The sequence below is a fragment of the Lolium perenne genome, chromosome 2 (assembly GCF_019359855.2).
Source record: "Lolium perenne isolate Kyuss_39 chromosome 2, Kyuss_2.0, whole genome shotgun sequence".
In the NCBI taxonomy this organism is placed as follows: Eukaryota; Viridiplantae; Streptophyta; class Magnoliopsida; order Poales; family Poaceae; genus Lolium; species Lolium perenne.
In genome coordinates, this window is record NC_067245.2 from 213,694,931 (window position 1) to 213,703,530 (window position 8,600).

Sequence of the window (8,600 nt, forward strand, 5' to 3'; positions counted from 1 at the left end):
TCTCAAATGCATCCCAACTATCTTCTACCCCTTGTTGATATTTGTGATGTATTTTAGTTGTTTGTGGTTGAAGTTCATGAATGTACAATACGATAAAATTGAGCCTTTGGCCATGCTATTAAGCAAAAATTCTTATTGGTATATTGCATGACTTCGTCTTGGATATCATATTATTTTTCTTGCGTATCTATTTTGTGTGTGCATGTTTCTTTGTGGATAAATATCTTTGTGATATTGCCCACTTAGAGAAACTTATACACATAAGAGATGATACATCTCCTTTTGATATCTTATTTATTTATTGCGTGTTGATTGGTCATGCTAAGCAATATAATTCATTGAAGACTATGATGATGCTTTTTGCTCATCCTTGTAATAGTCTTATAATATGCTTTGTCATGCCTTTCACATATTCTCTTGGTTGAGCCTATTATTATGGTGCATGTTACTTGTTGCTCAATCATTTGTTTGTTCCAAGTGTTAAGCTTATTTTTCTATCTATGATCTATTGCAAATGTTTGTGTTTTAAATGGTAATGAGGGAGTGAGGATTCCATGTTATGCATATTGTATTCAAATGCAACATTTTAATTTATGCATGTACCTTGGGGAGCTTCCTCATTTGATTTAGAGCACTATCTTTTGGTGATCATTCGAGTTTGATTCACTTGGTATCTTTTGTTTTTGAATGATATTATGGGAGTGATGATTCCATGTTTGTGCACTTTATACTCCAATGCAAGTTGTCTAGTTTTGTGCACAAACCCTGGGGAGCTTCCTCATATTGTTTAGAGTAATCTTCTTGATCTTATCATAATATCTATCTTTCTTTTGGTATCTTCTTTTTGGTTCATTTGGTTGCTTGCTTCATTGGTCGAAGCTTCTAGGCTTTGTTATCTTTTTGCAATCTTTGATCCTATCTATAGTGTGATTCCTTCCGAATATTCGTCATTGGATACGTGCATTTGATTCCACTCAAATTATGAGAAATGCACACGCTATGGAGGAACTCTCACTATATTGGCCTTCTAAATTTTTCACCCATTTCGGCAATTGGTGCCAATGGGGGAGAAGTTTGGAGGGTTTAAGGGAATTTGGTTATGTCTTTGCTTTGTGCTTAAGCATGTGCCTTTATTGCATTGCATCTTGTTGCTTTGCATAGTTGAATATTTAGAGGAAACTCCACTAGGCTTTGAATGCCAATATATGCAATGAAAGTCAAGATCATTCACACATGCATATATTATGGGGGAGTTTGCTCTATATATTCAACTTATTTGTTACTTCAATTCCTTATATAAACCCTCTCAAAGAGATTGTCATCAATTACCAAAATGGGGGAGATTGAAAGTGCATGGAGCCCCCATGTGTGGTTTTGGTAATTAATGACAATCCCTATGGACTAATGTTTGCATTGAGTTATATTTTTAGGAGTTGTCCATAGGCAATTCTTGAACCATTTGTTGGCTTCAAGGTTGCAATAAGAAGAATTTGATGAAGGATATCAAGTGTCAAGTATGTCTTGAAGATGAAGATGAAGTGAGCCCTCAAGTTACTTCAAGACATCAACATGTTTGTATTAGGTTGCAATAAGAAGAAATTGATGAAGGATATGAAGTGTCAAGTATGTCTTGAAGATGAAGATGAAGTGAGCCCTCAAGTTACTTCAAGACATCAACATGATGAAGTATGAAGAAATGAAGTGCAAGTTCAAGATGAGCCATCTTGAAGAGATCCTTTGATTGACTCTTGCCATCCATATGGTGATCATGGATATGTGAAGTTGTGCCGAAGAAGAAGCTCTCCCATGGTGGTTTATGGGGGAGCAATCTACAAGACTTCGTCAAGCAAGCACAAGCAAGAAAGGTGTTCCATCTTGTTGCGGTCAAGATCGTCATCATCAAGCTCAAGTGGAATGCGCAAGTATAATGTTTGCTCTTGATAGGGTTTCTTTCTCACCGGTCTCATAGTGTAGTTGGGGACCGGTTTATAGTTTAGTTGCCGTACTATCAAGAGGGCTCTCGACTGAGTAACTCGATCGTATCCTTCGGAGAGCTCAAACCTTTGCATCCTTGCGTCATCTTTCTTGGTTGTTATTTGTATCTTATCCATATGGTGTTTTAGAGCTTGTGCTTATTCTCATGACAAGCTCTAGTTCATCGAAAATGGATTCCGCATGAATCACTTGTTGCGTTTTCGATATTGGAGTTTTTCTCGGTTTCTCGTATTGAGAGGTTTCACTCTAAAATACATAGAAAAATCTACCCCACTTGTTGTTAAGCTTTTCACTCTTTGTGGGGTAGCTCTTGTAATCTTCTTTACAACAAAATTGGTTTCACCCAAATCCGAATTTCCTAACTCAAGTTGTTGCATTTTCGAGGTTGGAGGTTTTACCGGCATGTCTTTTTTAGATAGGTCAAACCTTTCATCATTTATTTCTATCCTACCTTACTGGACTATGATGGTTCCCTGCATGATCTTGTAGAGCTTGTTACTAGCTTCGAAACGAGCCCAAGATCATCAAAATCGGAGTCCGGATGCAAAAGTTATTCAAGTTTCCGTGAAGCCGTTTTTTGGCCGGATTCCGCCCTACTTCCAGTGAACTTCCGGAAATGACGAATCTGCACGCAGAAAACATACCGGGAGCATTCCGGGGGCGCCCTACTTCACCCGGAAGTTGGCCGGAACTTCCGGGGGGCGGAAGTTCCGCCCCAAATGACCGGAAGTTCCGATTTTGACGAGTTTTGTGCATAACGGGCAGATTTCTCTTGCCCTATTTAAGGGGGTCTTCTTGCCCAAAGTTTCCCAACCGTTTGAGCTCGTTTTTGCCTCCATTGTTGACCTTCTTTGAGCTTGCTATCTCCCTCTCCCTCCCATGAATCTTGCATCTATTTGAGAGAAAGATAGAGGAGATCTAGATCTACATCTTCACCAATCAAATCCCTCTCTTTGTGAGGGGAATCCACTAGATCTAGATCTTGGAGAAATTTGGTGTTCCTCCTCCTATTTGTTCTTCCTCTCTTATTCCCCCAATAGCTTTTGTAGCTTTGTTGGAATTTGAGAGAGAAGTACTTGAACATCTTTGTGGTGTTCTTGCCATTGCAATTGGTGCATCGGTTTGAGTTCTCCACGGTGATTCGTGGAAGTGAAAGCAAGAAAGTTGTTACTCTTGGGTTCTTGGAACCCTAGACGGATTTGAGGCCTTTGTGGCGATTTCTTGGGAGCCTCCGATTAAGTTGTGGATGCGTGCCCCAAGCTTTGTGTAAGGCCCGATTTCCGCCTCGAAGGAAATCCCTTAGTGGAACCGTGACCTAGGCCTTTGTGGCGAGGGTCACCGGAGATTTAGGTGAGGCGCCTTCGTGGCGTTCGGTGTGTGGTGTGAGTACCGCATCTTGGGGTGAGGCCTTTGTGGCGTTGGTGTGCATCGAGCAACCACACCTCAAGGTGAGCCTCTTGTGGCGTTCGGGAGCACTAAGCCACCGCACCTCTCCAACGGAGATTAGCACTCGCAAGAGTGTGAACTTCGGGATAAATCATCGTCTCCCGCGTGCCTCGGTTATCTCTATACCCGAGCTCTTTACTTATGCACTTTACCTTGTGATAGCCATCGTGCTTGAAGTTATATATATCTTGCTATCACATAAGTTGCTTGTATTGCTTAGCATAAGTTGTTGGTGCACATAGGTGAACCCTTGTTTAGAATAAGTTGTTGGTGCACATAGGTGAACCATAGTATATAGGCTTTGGGCTTGACAAAGTAAACGCTAGTTTTATTCCGCATTTGTTAAGCCCATCTCGTAAAAGTTTTAAACCGCCTATTCACCCCCCCCCCCCTCTAGGCGACATCCGTGTCCTTTCATAGTTGTCAAAGGAGAGGGGCAGCTTCTGTCAACGCTATGCCCACTAACCCACACCACTCACCAACACTAGCATCCTTCACATCCCATCGGCAAATATTACACAGTTGATGTTTGCACAATATTATGAAGAATGTTGACACACTTTAAACAATAAAAAATTGAATACAATCATGCAAATAATTCATGGTGGCGCTATGGTTTCTTCATCTCCCTAATAACTAATGTAACTACTCATACATGGGGCACACTTGACAACATTATAATAAGTATACAAATGGATTATGAATGACTAAGAGAATACACGTGCAAATCCACACTAGGGTTTGGAATTACAATGACATGGATCACAGAGGAGATGCTGGTGATGATGTAGATTACTGTTGTCGCCTCAAAGATCCAAGTTGTGCGGAGACGGGTGCCCTCGTGCTGATTCCTCTTGTGGCTCCCTTCCGGAGGTGAGTCTTTTGGGACTATTGTGCGAGTTGTGGCTTCTTTATGCGTCTAACTTCTAATCCGATCATACATGATGAAATTATTTGACGAGGCGGACCCATGTGAGTATGGTCAGGCTATGTGGTACTGTCAACCCCAACCGTACCGATTATCAGTAAGTCTCCTGTTAATTTGATTTTTCTCCTTTTAGGTTGAATCCTATGCGTGTGGATAATTATAGGGAAGAAATTTGTGGCTTCCAATCAACATGTTTGTGTCAAAAAAAGAACGCTTTACTTGATTTGAATTTCCACATCTTTATTTTTCTGATAGTGGTGAAATCGGCAAAATAAGCATGCACCGACCGCGGTAAAATACTAGAATTCTATCACTACTAATAAAAAAACATAAGGTAAAATATAATGCAACTCTCATTAGCATGGCCAAGCCTAGAGTCTGGCTCGTCCAAGCAATGATGTAGTTGAGAGAATAGAGTTACCATGTTCATGAAGATTGAGTCGTTAAAATAAACGGGGGTGTTTCAATACATGATATTCATACAAGATATAAGAGAGTGGATTTGGTGAACATGGGGGTACGTGAGCACCCCCTAGACACCGTTAGATTTGCTTTTAGATTCGATCTCCGCGAGAAGATGCTCACGGCCATCAAACGGCCGTGAAATCTACTTTTCTGCCTCTGAGCTGCATGTGCATCCCTGACCTCTTCTCCTCCTCCCGTCGGTCGGCCGCCCCCAATCCCTCGCTCTCCCGCTGGCCTTGCTAGAAAGGACGGACGGCCGTGCTGTCCACGGCCGGCGGCGCGAAGACGGTGCCGTCGATGGCCACCACCACGCCCGCGGCGCTCCGGCAGGGGCCCTTGAAGTAGGCCTTGCTGAGCAGGAACCTGTTTGCCGGCGATGGGCGGCGGAGCACCGGTTTTGACCGCCCGCTGGGCGCTGGCGAGCCCCCGTGCTCGTGCCGGAGACGACCGGCTCGGCTCAGCCCGGATCTGGGAGCCTGCTGGTCGGCGTTGATCCGGGGCAGAGGCAGCCCAGCCTCGGCCGCGGGCGCCGGCGTCACCGCGTGCCCGTCCTGCTCTGCTCCCTGCGGGGGCTCTACCGCCGGCAACGTAGCACTGCCGTCGCAGGTGAATCTTCTTCTCCGGTCTCCAGATAACGATGTACATTACGTTCCAGATGAAAACTCTAGCAGCCAAATGCATGATCTGGAAGCCAGTTCGTCCACTGAAGTTCTTACGGGCGTGCGGCGTTCTCTGAACTGGATTCTTCTTTTCCGTATCCAATCTTTGCTATGTTGTGTTTCTTTCCCAATCCTGTCTGCCCATCATGGCCTGCCGGCTCGCTCTCCCCAGGGTATTTTTTTTTCTTTCCTTGTGTTTCTTTCCCAATCCACAGGAACACAAGGTTTCTTTTTGGCTTCAGACCTGAACGATGCTGAAACACCTCAACATTGCAAGGCATTATCTTTATGCGTTTTCAGGTTGATGCCACCTGAATTTACGGGTTGACAATTTCGAACCTACCGCCGTTGAATACACAGCCATAGTTCTCAGCTACTTTAATAACCTTTATGTGTGTTTCTGTCTGTCACAGGGCGCAAGGCATATTGCAAAGTGTGGTTGCACGCCGCCGTCCACGCGGCCTGGAACGCGCCCGCCGAGTCGGCCCCAACGCCAGGCCTCGCGCCGTAGTCCACCACGTTGTACTCCGCCGCCGCTGTTGCCGCTGACGAGTTAAAGGAGGCGTCCATGCGTGATTGAGTTTTTCCTCTCCCTCTGCATCTCAATCTCGATTCCAAGATGGCCGTCGGAGCTGAGGTCCGCGTCGATCTGGAGCGGCCTCTACCTGGAGATGAGGAGGCTTGAGCGGTGTTCCCCTCCATCGAATTTGCTTCCTCCCCCAAATCGAAAACGGAAGATGCGAGGAGGGGATCGGCTCTGGCGCTCGCTCCGGCGCTCCGGCCGCGTTCCTGCCGCTTGCCTGGGCGCGGCCGTCACTGGATCGGCCGTCACTGCCGCTGCCGCTCATGCGGATGCTGCTTGCTCGCGTACGCGCCGCTGCCTACTGGTCTTGGCATGCCATAGCTATGCGGCAGATTATTGCCAAATTTGTAGTTACAGATGCTAATTATTACCAGATTTAGCTGCCAGAATAAATATAAAAGTGATTGCTGGCTGGATTAACTGTTCTGCTGCCAGAATAAATAAGAGTGATTACTGGATTAACCGAGTTCTACGTACACATCATTATTAGCTATTTAGGTCCCACGGGCCCATAGAAATTGGAGAGAGAGATCGATGGCAAAAAGCTACGATGACAAACACATATAACGACAAGAGGTAAGGGCATCTGCCTTTTTTTATTCTCTCTATGAAGCGGTCCCACGCTGAGGAAGTGGAGAGTGTTAACGGATTATTGGATGCCGTTAGACACGTGTCGAGTAGTCAGAGGGTGCTCACGTACCCCCCTGTTCACCGAGCTTCATTCCCAAGATATAAAACCATACATGAGTTGTATTGTACTTGTACTAGTAAAATGATCTAGGAGGCTTCCACACCTTAAGCAGCTAATTGTTTTGCGAAGAACATTCAACATCATGACATAAACCATTTAGTTTAATAAAACGGGTATGATGATATCTTAAACGTATTTAAGAAGAAGATGAGGTTGTGTACCTCAGTCTTACAACTTGCTCATTTTACAACTGGGATGAGCTTAGGTAATGTAATGTTGCGAGCGTTGCTCATTAACTATCCAAGAGTACGTAGACTTGCAACGTAGTGTACAGGGCAGCTGGCCAATTTCTGAGAGTTGGCATTTGCTGTTCACACGCGGAAGAAGGATTGTATGCTCTAAACCCGATGGATGGGTGTAGAAAAGCCAAAATACACACAGATAAGGAGAGGCTCCACACGGCGATGATCACCTCGATCGAAACTAGGCCATACGATACGAGAGACGAGTTGCTGCCACTGTGGACTGTAGAGTGCACCAACATTTGGTCTCTTTTCAATCTCCAAAAGAAGTTCAGCACGAGTCGAGCAGCTAGGACTAGAAGAGCATAGATGCGGCCTCCGGCGAGCAAACGCTGGAGCAAAAGTGTTAAACAGCGGCGGAACGCCATCAAATCATATCAATTTGAGTCACCACCACCGGCGCCGTCGATGATGATAGAAAAAGCGGACAAGGACAAGAAGCCGAAGACGGAGAAGACGGGGTAGGGCCCGGGCATTGACCGGAAGCCCAGGGCACGCCGACACAGCGGGAGACGTGGGTCGGAGACCCGGCTGCCCAACGCAACGTAGGGCACATGCGGATGATGCCGGATCATTAAATTATGGGAAGGCCGGGAATGCGATGCGGAGAATGAAACAAGTCGATTAGGTTAGGCGAGATCGATCGCGAGGATGGCGACAACTAGTACAGAGAGTTCGGACCGTGCCCCCGACTCCACGCTGCAATTGGGCGCTAGCTAGATGGCCAAGATGCGAGGAGACTTCCGGCGACCACTCCGCAACTTCTTCCGCTTGCCCTTTCCATGTTTTCATTCCAGACTGGTTAGGGTTTCCACGTTTCGCCCGTTGCGTCTAGCTCCTACCATCCATCCAAGCCGATCGACTCCGACAGGGGCTACGGACCAACGGGTGCCAAACCAGGCCGTGTAGCGTGCTCGCCCTGGGTGGCATGCCTGTACTGACTTGTGAGCCAATATTAATGGCCCGCATGCATGTCCCGCCATGTACTCGAATCGCTCGAGCTACTATCGGTCTACAGATTGGGAAGCAACATCCTTTCCCTGGAAACATGGCTCCCATCTAGTAATGCTTGCCGCGCTCTGACAGAGATCAACACACACGGATCCACTGATCACTAAATAGATTCCGGTGCGATTTGTCTACACCTGCCGTTTAGGGAGCTCAGGACGAAAAGATAATGTTTCTTTCCTCTACTCCTTGTCTGGGCAGATCTAATGACTAAGGGTGTGTTTGGTAGACCGGGTCACCACAGGAAGACTATCCCACCTGGGAAAATCTGACCTTATACAAGTTAAGCTGAGATTTAAGACGTGTTTGGTAGGTCGGGCGTGCTCAGCCATGGTGAGGTAAGATGTTGTTTGGTGAGCCAAATCTGAGCTCAACCGGTCACACATAAAGCAATTTGCAGAGAGGTCCAGAATTTTACACAAAGAACCTTCAACACAAAAATAAAAAAGCAATCAGGCCCTCAGCCGGGCCTGGAGCAGATTGCCGGCGATGGCTTGCCGTGGGGCGCCGGCGGTGGTGGGAG

General features: G+C 46.2%; 1 long non-coding RNA gene across 1 annotated transcript; it reads left to right on the plus strand.

Moving 5' to 3' along the window:
- The first annotated feature begins 4,972 nt into the window (after positions 1-4,972).
- Positions 4,973-6,538, plus strand: LOC127330423 (uncharacterized). The gene is made up of 2 exons (XR_007869280.2): positions 4,973-5,440; positions 5,907-6,538. It is a non-coding gene; the product is annotated as an uncharacterized lncRNA (long non-coding RNA).
- The last annotated feature ends 2,062 nt before the right edge of the window (positions 6,539-8,600 follow it).